The following is an 18,676-nucleotide window of genomic DNA, read 5'->3' as shown; positions in this document are numbered from 1 at the left end:
AATAGGAAGCGAAAAATGCGCGGCTTACTTACTTTATTTGCTGCCGCGCGAAACCTGACAAGGACACCACAAGGCACATACAAATAAAATCGCCGCCCCTTGCACTGCGTGAAGATGGTGGAACAGCGAAGCTGTGTTAGTTACTCCGAATGTTACACCGTGCAAGTCAAACTTCCCAAGCAGTCTGTATTGTAAATGTGTTGTTTCACCGTTCTTTCACCTCACTTTCGCTTATGCGCGCTTCGCGTGGTGAGCACGCTTTGGGAGTGCTTTGTTTTGTGGTCCTCCCAGGCTGCCGTTTAAAGTCAGCATCTGTTGCGCGCAGCTGGGGGTCGGCACCATGAGTCAATTCTCGCTGACGCTTCTTGAGGAGTACGCACTACCTACCATAGCTGTAGCTAAGAAATTAAATTATGGGGTTTTACGAGCCGAAATCACATTCTGATTATGAGGGACGCCGTTGTGGGGGACTGCTGAAATTTAGACCACCTTTGGTTCTTTAACACGCACCTAAATCTAAGTACACGGCTGTTTTCGCATTTCGCCTCCATCGAGATTCAGCCGCCGTGGCCGGGATTCGATACCGCGACCTCGTGGTTAGATAGTTGTAGCAGGGATGAAATGTGCGGAACTAAACCAAAGCTCCGTATATTGGGCGCAAGGCCGAGCACTGGAGATGAGGGCACTGTTATCGTTTTGACGATTGGTTGGATTGGTTTGACGACTGATGTCTTTGTGTTGCTTAATGCGGTTACACACACGTTCGGCTGCGACAGAGAGAATGACGCCCGCCGTTGTCGCTTGATGTATCGAGTGACGTGGTTAGCGGCACCCGCCCAGCATCACCGCTTGTGATTCTTCCAAATTAAGTTTGTCCGTCACATCAGACAATGAATGGCTCATACCACCGTAAACGCGGCCTCCCCATTACGACGACAGAAGTCATGTCGTACGCTGGAATGTCTAGCGTCAAAGGCAGCCAGCTGTAGAAGAAGACGCTCGAGCCATTGCTGATCGTTTTAGCGAACCGCGACGGCACAGGATCCCCGTAAACAGCTTCGCTGTAAAAGACGACGCACGGCGCTGTGTGTCGTCTTTTTATGTGCGCTCTCTCGTGTGCGTGTCGCGCTGCATCAAAAGTGCTCGTGACGATTCAAGGACAAGCCCCCATCGCTACCCTTGTTGGCGTACGACGGGGGCATGCATGGACAAGATGTAGGAAACCAATAATGAATAGCGCAGCGCGAACAATTTGAATGGAAAAAGTAGAGTTCTATAGTGAGTTATACGGTACCAGGAACCCCTACGAAGCTGCTATTTAAGCGTAGTTTGTACAGAGTGGGGTTCCCACTGTTGGATGATGGCGCCCATGACTAGCTCGGACGGCGTAAGACGCCTTGGTGCACCCCCGCCTTTGGCGACCTTCTGGCTTCGATGCCGGAAGCGCCGGTGTGCAGGCTACATAACCTCAGGTTGTGAAAAAATGAATCCGCCGACACGGTATATGCCTCAACGACATCGTGCTATTGGTGAGAATTTCGTTTTAATTAAATAGAACAACTAATATTGTCAAACAACTTCATTGTCACTTACTTCATATGGATGTGACTAAGAAAAGAGAAAGGGCCCCTCCAATTTCCCGCTAATTGAGGCGTTGACGGCGCGCCGCTTGCAGTGTGGCGGAAGCGGAGGGGCCCATCTGTCGGTGCACCGCTCCCGAAAAGGCGGCGCGGACTCGCCTGGCGCCCGCATCGATTGCGTGGCCGGACTTGATCAATGGCGACCAGGCGCACCTCCCCCCCCCCTGGTGGAGAGAAAGCGTGCCGCTGCTGCGCATGGCTGGGACGCCTCCACGCGCGACACGATTGCAGGTTAGCACGAGGAACACTAGCACATACCCCTGCGTTTAGAGTGTGGAAAATAACGCTTATGCTTACGCGCATACAAATTTGCAGTCTGAGGCTCTGATGCACATTTGGAGAGATGGCAACCGAGCATAGACGTGCAAGCTTCTTCAAAGGCGATTTCGTGTAGCTCTCGCGCTGGCGTCAAAACAAAAAACTTAGCGCGCTGCCATTCCAGAAGGACTGCACAGCCGACCAGCCAATTGACGCAAGACGGAACAGCAAATTTCTTGCGGCTGTCCGTCGCTGCATTCGCGCATATCACAACAACATCGACGCGGAAACGTTTCCGTTGTACCGTATCTTCTCTCACATTAAAAAGAAAATGCCCAATTCTCGTAATTTATTATGACGTACTTTTCATTGATGCTGTCAGATTTCCCTCTTGGAAAATTCGATATACCCTGCACCATAATCATGTTTGCTCCTGTACGATTCACATAGGAAAGAGCACGATTACGGAACGCGGAAATTACTTTCCGATAAGTGACCATTTACGCAATTGGTGAAGGAATAACAACAAAGAAACCGGAGACCTGCGACTCCGTGAACCTTCAACGCGAGCCGGCATCGCATTTTTCGAAACCACGACACATAGAACACTTCATGCTGACGCGTTTGTGAGAGTTCACGGCGCATTCATCCAAGCGTCCACGCACTGAGACGCACATACCAGATGTAGCAAGTCTTGTTAGCGCTGCGTTGATTTCATGTAACAAAGTGAAACGCGCCGGTTTTTTCCTATTCGGCTCCTAAAATTACAACCTCTATTGACGAATGGTTGGCACTTAAAGTTCTCGTAGCCCCCTTTTTTTTATTCTTGCCATCTTTTGTAATATTGATAAATTGACTCAGAGGGCCAAACTAATTACTGCAACCACGAATCAATCAAGTTCCACTTGAGTATAAGTTACAGAACCTCTCCAAATTGCTGGCGCAGTCGCTTCACGACGGCTCTTCCCTTTCTTTCGTTCCCTTCGTTTCGCCCGTCGAAGACCAGACTACGGCCCGACGTCCACCACCAAAAGGGACCCGCCAGAGCAGGTGCCTCGATCTGCACTCGTGGCTGGCGTTTATTGTTAGGATATACAAAACTTGAAAATTCATTAGTGGCGTTAACATTAAGCACATAAAGGTTTTGTGCTCTTTTTAAAAAGGCTGAGTGGACGAGCGCAGTATGTGGAGCCAGCCTACTCCTGTATAAGTTCCGAGAGTTTTTCCGCCTAGTTGTGCACGCCTGCTATTCCCACTTTTTGAACTGAGCAGTTTCCCGCAGAACATAACGTGCGAAAAACAAAGCAGCTGCTAGCAAAACCAGCACGCGGCGGCGTCCCACACACACACACCGCGCAGTCGTCCAGAGGCCGCGGTGGGGCAGTGGTGCTGCCCCACTGCAAGCGCGCTCGGTCGCGCGTTCAACGCCGGCCGCGGTGGCAACGTGTGGAAAGGGCAATATGCGAAAAACGCTAATATACGTGTAGTTGCATTTATGTGCACGTTAAAAATCCTAGCTGGTGAGTGAGTGAGTGACTTTATTTGGTCCACAATAGACGCGAGGAAACTCCCATGGCTAGGCCCACTCGGGGACCATCAGGTGAAACCTGACGGCCCTCTCGCGAGCCCTCTGGACTGTCAGGATTTGAGAGGCCCTAATGAGCTTCACCATTTCCTCTTGGGTGAAAGCGGGACCGGCACAGGCGCAGCCCTACAAGCCCCACACGACATGCTCCAAGTCCGCATAACCAACACACAGGGGGCAGTCCGGGCTTGGGAACCGTTGGGGGTACATTGTGTGCAGCGCCGCGGGGCTCGGCTTGTTTGCAGAAGCCTGACTGCCTGGGCCCTGCACACCAACGTGTGCGGCAACAGTCTCCTTGATAGACAATCGTGGCAGCAGATCTCGTTGTACGAGACTCGGGTCGGGCCAGGAGAGGACGCGTTACCCGGCGCGCGGTCAGTCGTGCAGCCGAGTGCGCCTCCTCGTTGAACGAGCTGGTCAAAATTATTCCGAAATGCCCCGCTACAGTGCGCCTCGTAATCAGATCGTACATTTGGCACGTAACGCCTAGAAATTTAATTAATTTAAGTTATGTCATATTTCCTATTGTCGTGGGGCTCACACGTTGGGCTTAACATACCACGTGTGTGCTGCCGCGTGCCCAGCGAGGTTCCGCGGGGCGCGTTCTCGACAAGATTGGCTCGGGTTGGCTTCCCTGGGCTGCAGGATGGCTGCTGCTGCTGTTCTCCTAAGACTCTGCTGCGATTCATTTCACGTTGGTCATTTACTCACGGAGAAACGAGCCCACGTTGCAATTGTGCGACAGATTTGTCGCGTCGTAATCCCACAAATGCACGCAACAAGTGCCCGCGTGCAGTGCCTGGCTTCGAGTCAATTTAGATCCCGTGAGCACGTGAACCACCTACTGACTGGAGTAATCAGTATTTTTTTAATGGAAAGAGTAAGACTACGGGTGAATAAAGGTATATCAATTCTTCAAATCATGCACACCATTGATTGTATCGCATTTTAAAATATATCCAGAGCCTCTTTATGCGTTGCTTGTCGCTTCCATTCTGTCGTTTGTTCGGCATATCTTTTGTAATTAGTCATGGACCTTGTAATTTCATTACGTGTTACGTAAAACTTATACGTTCGTGTCTATTTTATTTTACTTTTCTTCCCCTGCGACACCTTGCGCGCTTAACTTTTATCTGCCAGTTTCTCTTCCTCAGGACGACTCTTTCCACTCTGCCAAAATCCGTACTTGAGATTGCGTGCACCGAAGGGTGCCTCGCCACCGCTGTCGGTCGCGCGGTTCGAGCCGACGCGCACCTCGCGAGCCCTGCGTGGAAGCCTTTGACCCAATGCGCACTACGAAAACCAAGTGCGTCCATCGATTTTTCCACAGTGCGTATTTTCTCGGCAATAGCAAAGGAAAAGACGCCTCTTTTGTTCCTCCAAGCGCTTGCTTACAAATTCTTGCCTGGTTTCCCTCTCATTTGCACTCCGCTTTAGCGAACGCTTGAATTGTGGAGTTTTACCTGCCGAAAGCAGGATTTAATTACGAGGGACGCCGTAGTGGAGGACTCAGGATTAATTTTGACCGTTCGGGGGTCATCAAAGTGCCCCCAATTCACGGGCGTTTTCGCATTCCGCCCCCATCGAAATTCGGCCGCCGCAGTTTGCTCTCGCGACCTCGTGCTTAGGAACGCAGCACTACAGCAGTCTAGGCCAGCACTTCTTGCGTCTGCCCACTGTAGGCGAATGTCCGGCCGTGCTTGCTTTCTAGCGCAACGATCAGCACGAGCTATATGGTGTTGCTGTTGTTGTGTGGTCCAGTCTATGCGAGTGCAGCAAAACGCAGGGCCATTTTACACGCTGCTCTATCGGCCACTTACCGCAAACGAAGGACGCGCGTCGGCTCCGCGAATACGGGACGCGCAAGACACCCACGCATGGAAAGAAATGCGGCCCAGTGGTTGCATCGCAGAACAGCCGCCAAGTGCGCATCCTCGCTCGGAACAAAAGGGAAGATGGTTCGAGCCCGACGGGAAGCGTTCGGGTCAGACGGGGCTGGAGAGGCTCGAAGCCACCGCTTGACGGGCTTCCCAGATGGCCCGTTTACCTACTCGGCTCCTACTGTGGTTTGTTTGTGGGCCTCGCCCCCAAACGCGGAAGCCGTTCGGCATTGCGATACAAAAATACGACAGGGAAATCGTTCATATTAAGGGTGCGCTGAACAAGGCTGCAGATGCTCGTCTCTTAAGCCGGAGTGCCGCAGTACGGCGTGCCTCATAATCATATCGTGGTTTTGGCACGGAAAACCCCAGAAATAATAGTTGACTAAACATATACAGGAAAAAGACTGGAAGCAAAGAATACAGCCACTATCACAGAAACAACTAAGGTTGCCAGCCGGTCGGCAACGAATGCAAACTACAGTTGCACACTGGAGGAACACTGCAAAAAGGAAAGAAAGAAAGAAAGCAATAAAGAAAGTAACAGTTAAGGATTACAGACAATGCGTGTAAATGGCTAACCGCCCCCCCCCCCCCCCCCCCCCAAGAAAAGACAACTGAAACAGAAGGTGACCGTTGTCACTATCCTCGTTTCTCGCGCTGTCCGCAAGATGGTCAGCTATGCACACTGCTTTACACGCGGGGGGGGGGGGGGGGGGGGGCACGTTTGGGCCACGTAATGGAGCACATTTACTAACGTTTCGCCGGGGCGCGTTGTGACGACAATGGTGGCGCCGCCCTCGTTCCGCTCAGTTCCGTTTCTTTTCACAAAAGCCAGAAACGCCGCACAGAAGGGTCTGGAAACGCAACGTCGGCGGCGCAGAAGAGTGCGTCGCGCGCTGAATGAGGGAGGAGCGCAGCGTCGTCTCGCTTGCCACGGCGGTGACGGCCCACGTCTCGCACACTGCGAAGCCGGCTCGCGTGCAGGGGTGCACGGAGAAAGCCACGCTCGCAGCCTCAGCGTCGCGCTGTACACGGGTGCACCCAGCCAGGTGGCGACGAAATTGCGAAATTGAGTTTCGAGTGCTCTTCGGAGTACGCGCTGAGGAGATATATGGGGAACCCGATACCAGCGTAGCAGGACAGTGGAGAGCTTGGTTATTTGGGTACAGATGCATCCTACCGAAGCAGCAAACGCACAAGGCACAAGAAATATCTAGACATGACACACGCTGACTAAGTTCGACATCTTGAACAGACAGCGCACGCAAAGATTTACGGAATCCTGCAACACGGTCGCTCACCGTCAAATGATGGCGGTTTATTCGAAGGAACAAAAACAGATACAGGAAATGATGTTCATACAGGAAAATGGCAGCAAGTAACCAGACAGCCACCGTCAAAAAAAAAAAGAACAACCTAGAAACGGCGGCCAGTTATCAGACACCAAACGAGGCGAGAGCTACGGCCGACCGACAACTATGACAGAATACATCCCTCGATGAAAGTGAAAGCATCTCTAGAAGAAAGCTCAAAAGAAACGGGGGTGCGACATAAAGGAACCAAAGACACGATACAAATCAACAATTAAAACCCTAAAAGAGAACAAACCCGAAAGGCAACAATGGTAAAAAAATGGCCTCGTTGGATGACAATGCGCATAAGAGTTGATGTCGGTCGTCGCCGTGTGCAATATCCTCGTCAAGCGGTAAACCAGGAGCCGCACTGACAGTCGCGGAACCTCCCTTTTGATGATATACGCTCCCATATGTCACGCACTCGCCGTTCCGTCGAATAAAGCACCAGGTGATAGTCATCCATCGCGTTGTCGTCCTCGTTAAGTCGTTTGTGTGCACCGTTACTTTTTTTGCCATTATGCGGAATTTCCACCAACTAGCCCACACAAGCACTCATGTATAGCTTGCCAAAACGTGTGTAATTAAAACGAGCACTCATTAGGCATGGGATTCGCATAAGCGGCTTGCGCTACATTAGTTAGTAAGAGAATATTACAGCCAGTCCTGATGCTGTACATGTTATTACCCAACGCCAATGGCTAACTGCATAGAAGCGTACCCCGAAAGTTCAAATGCCGTTGTCAAGGCAAAGGGCGGACATATTGAATAAAATGTATTGTACGTCATTGCTAAGCTACTGAGCAAAAGCTCCACACACTAAAAAAAAACGTAATTTTTTTTTATCTCAAACAAAACATCAGACGTAAACCACGTGACAGAATTTATTCCTCATCCGGACGCTGGGCGCTCATTGAATCGATTTCACACACAATTTCGTTATGAGACAGTATGAGACTCCCGACTAATTTTGTCCAGCATGGCATCTGCGCCGTCAACGCACGGGACAAGGGCGTTGTTGCATATCGTCCCCATGGAAATGAGGACGCCGCGACAGGGATTTCATCCCCCGACCTCGAGCTTAGTCATAGCGGCTAAGCCACAGCGGCGGCTGAACGCTCAGGTTTGTTCCGTCTGCCTGAGCGCTCTTTTGTCAAGTATGCGCATTAACCTAGCTGTGACTCTCCGGTGTCAAGCAGCAGCTGATATACGTGTGCAGGCGTTGCTACGACTGCAGTCAGTCTTGAGAACTGCGACTCTTAGATCATAGATCATGTGGCATGAGGCCTCCACGATCCAGGATACTTTACAGTATGGCGGCATGGTTGTATCAAGAAATGAATAATCGAACAAAGTAGACTGGGTATGCGAAGGGACTATTTTAATGCTTGCATTCAATAAAATTTTAATATTCTAGTAACCTTGGCTGTCTCACAAGAATGTGTACGGCGAGAATCACAGAATCGAGGGTGACTGCAGATCGTGCGCGGTGACGTCGGAATTCGCCGCCGCCAATGGACCCTCGCTCGCTGCGGCACGCATCGCCACAGCCGAACGCGGCCCGACAACTGAAGATTTCCCTTCGTTTGATGATCGAATGCTCTCAAGCAACATCTCTATTGTGCAGTGCTTCGCATTGCGCCGAAAACGGCTTCTTTCTTTCAGCATTGAACTCACACCAATACACACCCCGTAATCGAAGCGACGACATCGCGCCTAGAAGTCATAGTCGCTGCGACGTGTGAAACCAAATTCGCATTTACTCTTTAATATTCACTATAAACGGAATTACATCTACAATAATTTGCCATTCGTTGTACCATGCCCAGAGCAATAATTTTTCGGTTCCCCGCCTATGGATGGTCTTTCACGTATAGTAGAGGTAAATAAGTCCGACGCAAGTATTGAAGAACATGGCATGTATGCGATTTCTACGACACGCGTTTTATGCTCCGAGACGATATGCAAATGCGTATAGCTTATGGTAACTTGCTTCTTCGATTGCGTTTGTTCGTGAAAAGATTCTCTATGCAACTTCAAATGCCTAGGATGTCATTTTCGGCGACTACCTATTCACGCAATTTCACTCTGCCAAGTACGAGAAGGAAACCGAGGGGCCGGTTTGCGTTAGTCACAAGTCAAAGAAAGCATAGGGAGCATTTGTAGTTCTAATTGAAGTGTAGAAATGATAAGTGGAAACGGCGGCAAGTTATGTTATCGTCCACTTTAATCTCCATTACAGCCGATCCTATCGACACATCAATTAAATCTACAAGTTAGTTTCCCTATGCTTTCCTTGGCTTCATTATATATCTGCTGACTTCAGATGTACAGTCAACTCTCCCAGTCATTGAAAAGCACTGTCAGGCTGGAAATGCGCGATATTCGGCTCCACTTCATGAGCAGTTTTGTGTGAAGATCCGTGGTCTGCCTTATACACGCCATCGTAATTTATGCACACATATTCGAAAGTGGCTCAATTGAGGATTCGGTGCCACGCTTAGCCATCCAAACCTGAGATGCAGCACTTCTGTCGGAATTAACGAATAAAAATAACATATTTCGGTAATTTATGCATGACGCAACCTTTAATTTATTTTTTCCTCAATGCATGTACTTTGCGCGAAAATTAGTATTTGGTTTTGATCATAATTGCCGTATCTGCCACTGAGTGGTGTTCTGGCCTTAAGAAGCTTTGGCAGGCTTTTCACCTCCATCCTCACATAAACATAGTAAACGGGAAATTCCATAGATTTCTGTGTAAACGGAACAACTCTGATGCGAAATAATTTGATTTAAGCTCAAAGGAATATGCACGTGCTCCCGATTTTACATGGTTACATGGGTTCTACTTACTTGTGCTCGCGTCCGTACTTACCGGAAACCATTATACATGGGTTCCAAAATCCACACTTACAATTTGGCCGAAAACACGTTGTCTTCATTTGCACATCGCGCAAACGCAAAACCGTCTGCACCCAGCTCAACAACAGATGCCGTTTCGGTTGGCAGTGGACACGACTGACAGCGTGGCAGATTCCGTCACAACTGGATCGAATGCTATGCCGTTTCAAAAGGCGCCCCGCAGTTTATGTCAACATTCTTTGCGCGCCGCTTACAATAATTTACGCAACATCCTAGTGCCGTTTCGGCAGGCTGCCGCTCGACAAATCTTCGCACGATGACAAGCGCAGATCTAGAGTGCGCAGATTACCTATCCGAGAAATATGAAAAGAAACACGCAAATGCCGCACAACCGTTCATAAGAATACGTGGTCGTCTGTAATCGCAAGTAATCTCTGATTAAAAACGGATTCGACTTCGCCCCTCATTTCTTTCGGGGCCGTATAGAGTACACAAAGCGTCGCCAGTTCTTCGACGCTTGACTGGACGTTCAACAAGTGTTCTTCGACGTGACGCGGCTGCAGTGAGGAACTCCATCAGCGTTCGGCGCGCGGAGCGAAAGGGGTTGCGAGCACAGGGCGTCGGCGAGGCACGGTTCACTCACCGAGCTGTGCAGGCCGCCGGGATCGCTGCTCCGTGGCCGGGCGTAGTGCGCGCTCACTGGAGCACGGCAGCCGTCATGCGCGCCGGCAAGCGGGTGGTCGGGCGCCACGCATGCGACGGGAACCGCACGCAAGGCGCGCGCGCGACATCACAGGCCACACCGCACGCTCAACGAACGACGCACGCCGCCTCGCACCCGGCCGGCCGCGAAGGCGAGGAGGAAGCAACAACCCAGAAGCCGCTACGAGCGCTCACGCACTGGCGAAACGAGCGTCCCCTGGCGGAGCGTCGTCGAAGGTGTCCCCTGGCGAATGTGCGCTCCTCTTCCGCAGGAGGTGCATTTTCAGTCTGGGTTGTTGAATTTTTACGGCCACCGGCAAGCAGGCAAGAATAATAGTCACTGCGATGTCTATGGAGAAGTAGTTCGTGGGAAAAGCAGACACGTTATTTGGTAGTGCGCACTGGCTGGGCAGAAGTTATGCGGTGCAGTGCAATGATCTCCTTCGCTCGATTCTTCCTTGTCATCCACGAGTCACGGCCGATACCTGGCCGATACCACTAGTGAAGCGGTAACAGGAATGCCACTGGAATAGAATAGCATTATCGCGGCCATAATAGGCGTTCTTTTCATTCGGTCCCATTCGTTTTGTATCACCCGCCGCATCAAGGGGTCCACTCTGGCGAAGGCCTAGTGTTAACCAACAATAGAAGCCCAAAATATGCAAAATCAACACAGTATTGCGGGAGAACTCGGACACAGGCAGTAGTCCATTCACAGTGCAGTGATGTCGCAGGAAGGCTGCAACAGCCAATAGAAGTATTCACGCAAGGAATTATAAGCTTATAAACGCAGGATAAACTCATGTAACAGCAAATCTTTTTTTGTCTACCATCCAGCGGTATCGCCTGGGTCGGCCGGTCGGTCACTGGTCTGCATCTCGCCGAGTAGATTCCATCTCACTGTTAAAATAATTGCGCGTCCAGTGACAGAATTCGTACCTCGGCAGCCGAAAGCAGCACCCCGATACGATAACCACTACACTCTAACAAAAAGTTTACGCCCTATGCCCGTCGTCGTTCGCTAATAATCGTCGTCTACCTTGCTTGCTTTTCCCTCTCGAACACTCCTCGCTCGCTACTTTCCAGTCGAGAATGCTGTGTCAAGCTAATAACGCGCAAGCCGTTCGTGACTAGGAAGTACCGCGCTCGCAGCGTTAAAGAAAGGAAATGCGGGCAAGCCTGATGACGATTATCGTTTGGGGACAAATTACAACCCAAAGGGTGTAAACTCTTTTTAGAGTGCAGGCCACAACCTTCCTTTCTTTCTTTTCCCAGACTCTTAAAAGGCCCCTGAAACGGTTCGGACAAATTTTGTAGAGGCGTAGGGTACAGCTAAAGTTAATCATTCGTACCACAATTTGTGTGAAACGTCTCATATTAAGATAGCTACGGATCATTACAATTTACCCTCCTCCATAGCCATGCATTTTCTCCTCAATTCGGTCACCGAGTGATCGGGAGTAAGCTCCACCTTCGCTGGCTCTGCGTCATGATGGCACGTCGTGCCGTCGACTTCCGTTTCTCTAGGAGCGAGCGCGCGAAGCCTCTCCAAACTCTCCACCAGCTGCTTGGCAGTCGACCCCAAGCTAGAGCTATGAGCAGTGTGCGTTGCGAGCATTCTGTCGCAGCGCCGAACATGTCTGGTATTCCGGTAACCACAGGCTAGCCGGGCGTTTCGACGGAACGGTGGAGGCATAAACTCAAGCTGATGAAGGAACTTTAGTGTAGACGTACGTGAGCTGCCTGATCGGTCTCCACGGTCCAGCCACGGTCCGAATAGGAGTTACTGAGAAATGGATTTGAATTACGCTTGCTTTTATAATGCAAGAAATGTTGAATAAAGATATATTACAAGTTCTCAGTACATTATTTGTTGATAATGTACTGAGTGCTAATGTACGGGTCAGCGCCGCAGTCGCCGTCGTCGATGCAGAACTGCCGGCGTTCATGTTCGCGGCTGCCATCTTGAATTTCCCATACACGCACGCGCGCGCTTACGCACGCTCGCGCGCTGCGTATACCCTCCGCTGGGAAGTGCTTTCCAGCGGGCGTAAACGCTGCTCCGTAAAACCGCTGGCCGCCTCAGCGTTGTGCGCATGCGCAGTCGCGTCTCCGCTCCGCTGGCCGTAAACCCGCTGGGCTAAAACTCTCTAATACCAGACTCGCGAAACGCTATTGCGTTAGTAATCATCCGGTGAAAAGTGAAAGCCGCCAACGCGCAAATCCTGGCGCCGATCGGATAGCGGCAGTCCGACGCGCTGCAGCCAGTCCGCTCGTCTGCTGCCGTGCAGAGGGACACGATGTCGCAGCTTGACATATTGCCAGTCACTACGTTTGCAGTCCACAACGCAACAAAGTCGAATCATAGTGCTCGCGAAAAGAATGCGACCGACTCTGACCGCGGAGCTCTCGTCAAAATGGAGCACGTTGTAACACAAACAGACGACGCTTGCTGTGTGCCGGAAGTGCTTAAGTGTAGTGATAAATTGTTCTTGTACATTCTCTTTCTGTAACTTTCTTTTTATAGAAACAAATTAGCTAACATTCGAAATTTTTTTACGAACATCACTTGTTCACCATAAAAGTGGAAAAATCATCGATGACACGCCCTGTGCAGCAAATCGGATAGCTCGCCCACATGACGTCATATGGGTGATTTACGTCATCTGGGTAGGGGCGGATGAAAATTCCGCCGAGCAGTTTGCTGCGATCGGCAGTGATGTACATTTTTAAAGCCTTTTATTAAATTACGCGCTTTACCCGGAGCACTTAGATGTGTCAATTAATGATCAGAAGGACCTACTCTAACTACTACTCTAACGACCCAGTACGTTTGTAGAAAATCGTCAAAATCGTTTCAGGGTCCTTTTAAGCAAAATTACACCTTTTTGCCACACAATGTTAATCGTCATCTGATTTATTCGCATTTCCTTTCTTTAGCGCGGCGAGCCCGATACTTCCCAGTAACGAACGGCATGCGCGTTATCACGGCATGGCATAGCATTCCCGAAAGGAAAATAGCTGGCGCGGCGTTTTCGAGAAAGGAAACGCAAGCAAGGCAGATGACGATCATCGTTGTGTGGCAGCGATACACTCCAAAGGGGGTACTTTTGCGTACAATCTAAAACAGCTTGCACCCTTTGGGGTGTATATTTGTCCCACAACAATAATCGTCATCTGCCTTGCTTGCGTTTGCTTTTTTGAAAACTCGGCGCTCGCTACTTTCCAGTGGAGAATGCTGCGTCACACTGATAACGCGCGTGCCCTTCGTGACTGGGAAGTACCAGGCTCGCAGCGTTAAAGAAAGGAAACGCGGGAAAGACAGATGACGATTATTGCTGTGGGACAAATATACACCCCAAAGGGTGCAACTGTTTTTAGAGTGTACACTCTAAAAATGTTTGCACCCTTTGTTGTGTATATCTGCCACACAACGATAATCGGCATCTGCCTTGATGCGTTTCCTTTCTTTAACGCTGCGAGCCTGGTACTTTCCGGTAACGAACGGCATGCGCGTTATCAGCATGACATAGCATTCCCGACAGGAAAGTATTGGGCGCAGCGTTTTCAAGAAAGGAAACGCATCGAGGCAGATGTCGATTATCGTTGTGTGGCAGAGATACGCTTCCAAGGGTGCAAACGTTTTTTAGAGTAAGAGTGTACAGGGTAGTCCTTTATGAAAGGGGACACGCGAGCTCGTGGCCCGTGCTCTGCGGAAGCTGCTTAGAACGCTAGCAAGTGGCAGCAAGGAGAAGCACGTCTGCTTGTGGCGTCATCTGTTGGCGGCCAGAATAACCAGGCATGGCCGATAGGCAAGCGCCTGCGAGAGTTAGCTGGAGCCCCCCCCCCCCCCCCTCCTCCCTCCTCACATGACTATTGCGCAATGAGCAGGGCCTGCAGCGCAATGCCTGCTGCTAGCACACCGCGTTGGATACGCAAGCGCACTGGAAACATGGAAGCGCCAACGTACGCCCTGTGGTTATTAGGTACTCCTGGCGTACGTATATTAATGCGTGAGCATTGTAGGGCTCCTTCCCTCGGAACTTTGTCCGTCCGTCGGTTCATTTCTCTGTCTGTAAAGCGTGACACGATGCACTGCATGCATATGTGTACATGAAGTCCTAGGGAGGTGTATATGAGAATGCCTTATTACTACGTATGACTAATAAGACCTATGAATTTGACTATACATGGTTAGTACTGAGAGGTATAAGTGTAAGTAAGGTTAATAAAGACTAATGAAGTTATTAGGATAATATTAGTTAAGTGTAACGGCGATTAATAGAGCCTAATTAGGAATACTGAGGCTAATTACAATCAAATTATGTTAAATTATTAGACATCAAAAGTTACTAAGGTCCAATCAACGGAGCCTAATCAATAATTAAGGGCACTTTGAGATTAGTTAGACGTAATTAAGTAATCTTAATTCTTAATTACAGATATAAACATCTTCATGATAACCCTAACTAAGGTTAAGTAATTAAGTAGTTAAGAAAACGTCGTCATTATAGAAAAAACTAAATCTGAATAATAAATAAAAAAATTACGTTTATTTACCTAAGTGGGTAGCCAGGGATCCGTACTGCAAACAAGTACGCAGAATACAGGAGTTGTCAAAGTATGCATAAGCCTACCCCTATATTTAAGTTAGCCCACCCCCAAGTTTCAACTTGACCCACCCCCAAATTTTAAGCTGGCCCACCCCCAAAGTTGAACTTGGCTCACTATCAGATTAAAAGGGACACTAAAGCGAAACAACAAATCAGTTTAGACGAATAAAGCATTGTTTGAGAACACTGCAGGTAGTCATGTCAAAATAATAGCTTGATTATTAGTCGAGAAAATGAAGGTCGAAGCATCAGTATTTGAATTTCGCGCCTAAACCCCGATGCCGGTACGTCATTGTGACGTCAGGGATTCCAAAGTATGTTTTCGCATTTGGGCCGCGTTGGCTGAGTAAAGGTCCCCAAAACTTGCCTTGTTGAATATTTGGTTCCTTTAGAACACAATGTAGTGAATCTGTACCACTATATTGCTACGGCACAATATGCGCGATCACGAAAGGCCAGCAGTGTGAAGACGACGACGACGATTAGAAGCTAGCGCGGGCTGTTGCCTCTTGGCCAAGCGCAGCGTATTTTCTTTGTAAATATATTTGTACATAGCTTTTCGTCTGCGTCTTCCTACGTAACAATATAATCAAGTAGGCCCTAGAACACGCCTAGAACACGTTATGGACATTATGACTCCCTCTCTCAATTGATTAATGAAAATAATATTGCCACCCTAGAATCCCGAAGGAAGGTAGCACGCCTAACATTGCTTTTCCGCCTTTGGAAAAGGGAACTACAACTTGGTCATTCACCCTGTCTCCAGCCGCTACCTGCTAGAGCTACCAGAAATTATCACCCCTACAAAATGACCCCTATTTTCGCGCGTACAAATTGCTTTAAATATTCCTTTTTTCCTAGAACAATAAATGATTGGAACTCTCTCCCGACCGATGTATTCCTTTCCAATAACATATTACATACCATTGAAAAACTGCATTTCAAATAAACGTGTGACCACATGAGTACTTTCATGCGTGTTAGCATGAAAAAAAAAACAACCTGTGTAAACTAGTACTCTAAATATTTCTCTCCTTTCAATTCAATCCCTTGCATTGTATGCTTGTAGAATGTGATTTTTTATGTATTGATATCATCCTTCAATGTACCTCATATGATTCCATGTATTTCATATTTCATATGCACTTCTTTTCTTTGAACGTATTTAATTACATTACTGTATGAACGTATTCCCTCCTGCCTGGGTCACAAGTTGGCCTGCGGTATTCTGTAAATAAAAAAAATAAAATAAAAAATCAAAATCCATGACGTCACAGCGACCAGGTGCGGAAATTCCAGGGGCGTCGCCACTCGCCTTTCGTTCTTGCGCTTTTTCTGGCTTACTAAGCGTCTTATCGTGGTGAGATGTGATGTAGTAGAGGCAATTTACTGATCCAGAAGAAATCCTTTTTCTATGTAGTGTCCTTTTAAGTTGGCCCACCCTCAGATTTCAACTTGGCCCATGGCGCATCCAAAAATTTAAATTGGGCCACTCCAATATTTATGTTGGCCTGCGCCCAAATTTCATGCTGGCCCACCTCAACTATAGGCTTTCCCATGCATTTGCTGTGGACCCTATGTATCCCTATTGTTATTCTCTCTAATCAATCTTTTGTTCAATTGTTCCTCGTCATTTATAAAGCTACCGATGATCTACATTTACACTACTATAATGATTAAATGCCGTAACGTCACACATTACGCATATTTGGGCAGGTAAAAGGCATTACACGTTTTGCGTGGCGGACAGATCGTGTTGCGGTACCCGAAAAACCATACTTACGCATTAAAATAAGCTGGGAGTGCCTATTAACCAGCGGGAAAATGTTGGTCCTTCCACGTTTCCAATCTGCAAGCGTACCAAGTGCTGTTTGATAGCAGCAGACGCTGCGTTGGTTGCAGGCCCCGCCTGTCGCGCATCTACTAGGCGTGGAAGGAAGTCCAGAGCCGCTTGCCTCTCAGCCGTGCCTGCTTATTTTGGCCGCGAAGAGATGGCGCTACAAGCGGAAGTGCTTCCCTTGTTGCATGTTGCTGGCGCTCTAAGGAGCCTCAGGAGAGCACAGGCCACGTGCTCGCGTGTTCCCTTTCATAAAGAACCACCCTGTACATGGCGTCTATTGCATCCTGTATAGTACTGTGTTGTGCGGGACGCGAGCGCTGCTTTAAATCAGCAGAATGAAGCGAGTCTTGCGTCCATGAAGAGCAATGGATGGATGGAAAACTTTATTTGGTCCTGCAAGTAGTGATAATCAACCACTAAGCGGGCCGCTCCCACGTCGGGACCGGAAGGCCAAGCCTCACGGCCACGTCTTGAGCCTGCTGGACAGCCCAAGATTGTTCATTTAAGTCCGGGCTGCGAAGTGCAGCCTCCCAACTGGACGCATCTTTGATCGCCGAGTCTTCAATTCTTTCGCAAGACCAGAGCATGTGTTCGAGCGTGGCTAAAGCACCACAATCTTGGCAATAAGGCTCTGTATACGTCTCCGGATAAAACATGTTCAGTCTCCGTGGGCAAGGATAAGTACCAGTCTGTAGTAAGCGTAATGTAAGTGCCTGAGCCCTGTTTAGTTTAGGATGCGGCAAACCGTAAACCCTGCGATTAAGAAGGTAATACTTCATGATTTCATTGTATGTGGAAGGGGAGTCTCTGTTCTTGGGCAGTACCGCCACGCCGTGGCGCGGGGCAGAGCGGAAGGTAAGATCTCACGCTGCCTCATGAGCGGACTCATTGAGATTCGGAGGGGCTCCCTCAATCATCCCAAGGTGAGCAGGGAACCAACATAAGTAGTGCTGAGAGATCTCACATGTCTGCCTAATTTTAAAAGCAACCTTAGCCACCGAGCACTTCTCAAAGGCCCTAACAGCCGACTTTGAAGCGCTTTATACAAAAGGTCTGCGCCTGTCAACCAGGGCGAGCGCAATAGCCACTTGCTCCGCGACCTCTGGCCTATCAGTTCGAACAGTAGTAGCGTTAACGACGGTGCCCTCATTGTCCACGACAACTATGGTAAACACCTTCCTCTCCTAGTTAAAAGAAGCATCGACGAAGCCAACCTTCTGATTCTCATCACGAATGAGTCTCAGCAGGCAAGCCCCCCTGGCCTTTCTTCTAACCACATGTTGCTCCGGATGCATGTTCCTGGGAACAGGCTTGACGTGATACCGATTACGGACCTTCAAGGGAATACCGACATGAAGCTGCGAAATCTTCTCCTGAGGAACACCTAACTCTCTCAGAATCTGCCGACCCGTGCTAGTCGTAGAGAGACGCACCGTCTGCGTCCTCTCCTGAGCCTCAGCTATCTCATCCAAAGTATTATGAATTCCCAGCTGGAGAAGTCGGTCGGTGCTGGTGCACATTGGCACTCCCAACACTTTCTTTGTGATCTTCCTAATCTGCGTGTCAAGCTTCTCCTTCCCCGATGGTTTCCACTTGTGCATGGCCGCCCCATAAGTAAGGTGACACAATACAAATGCGTGCATAAGTCTAATCAGACTATCCTCCTTAAACCCGTCTGCCTGTTGGCCACCCTCTTCACTAGGCGTACCGCATTTTCTGTCTTGGCAATGATCTTCTGGATCGTCAGCGTGTTGGCGCCGTTCGACTCAATCATCATCCCCAGAACCCTGATCTTATCTACCCTAGGTATGAGATCGCCATTTCTTGCACGAAGCTGAATGCTCAGCTGGTCCACGGGGATCCATCCCCTTGGCTTGCGTCCCTTTCTAGTGGGACTGTACAGCAGTAGCTCCGACTTTGAGGGGGAGCACCTTAACC

At 49.2% G+C, this 18,676-nt stretch overlaps 1 protein-coding gene across 1 annotated transcript in view; it reads right to left on the bottom strand.

Moving 5' to 3' along the window:
* LOC126523433 (seizure 6-like protein 2) overlaps window positions 1-10,429 on the bottom strand; it is a 201,138-nt gene extending 190,709 nt beyond the window's left edge. Inside the window, exon 1 of the mRNA XM_050172049.3 lies at window positions 10,227-10,429. The gene's annotated coding sequence lies outside the window, so the exon portion shown is untranslated. The remainder of the gene's footprint in view (window positions 1-10,226) is intronic.
* Window positions 10,430-18,676: the final 8,247 nt, after the last annotated feature.

Source organism: Dermacentor andersoni, chromosome 6, assembly GCF_023375885.2.
Source record: "Dermacentor andersoni chromosome 6, qqDerAnde1_hic_scaffold, whole genome shotgun sequence".
NCBI classification, from domain to species: domain Eukaryota; kingdom Metazoa; phylum Arthropoda; class Arachnida; order Ixodida; family Ixodidae; genus Dermacentor; species Dermacentor andersoni.
This window is presented reverse-complemented; position numbering and strand designations above follow the sequence as displayed.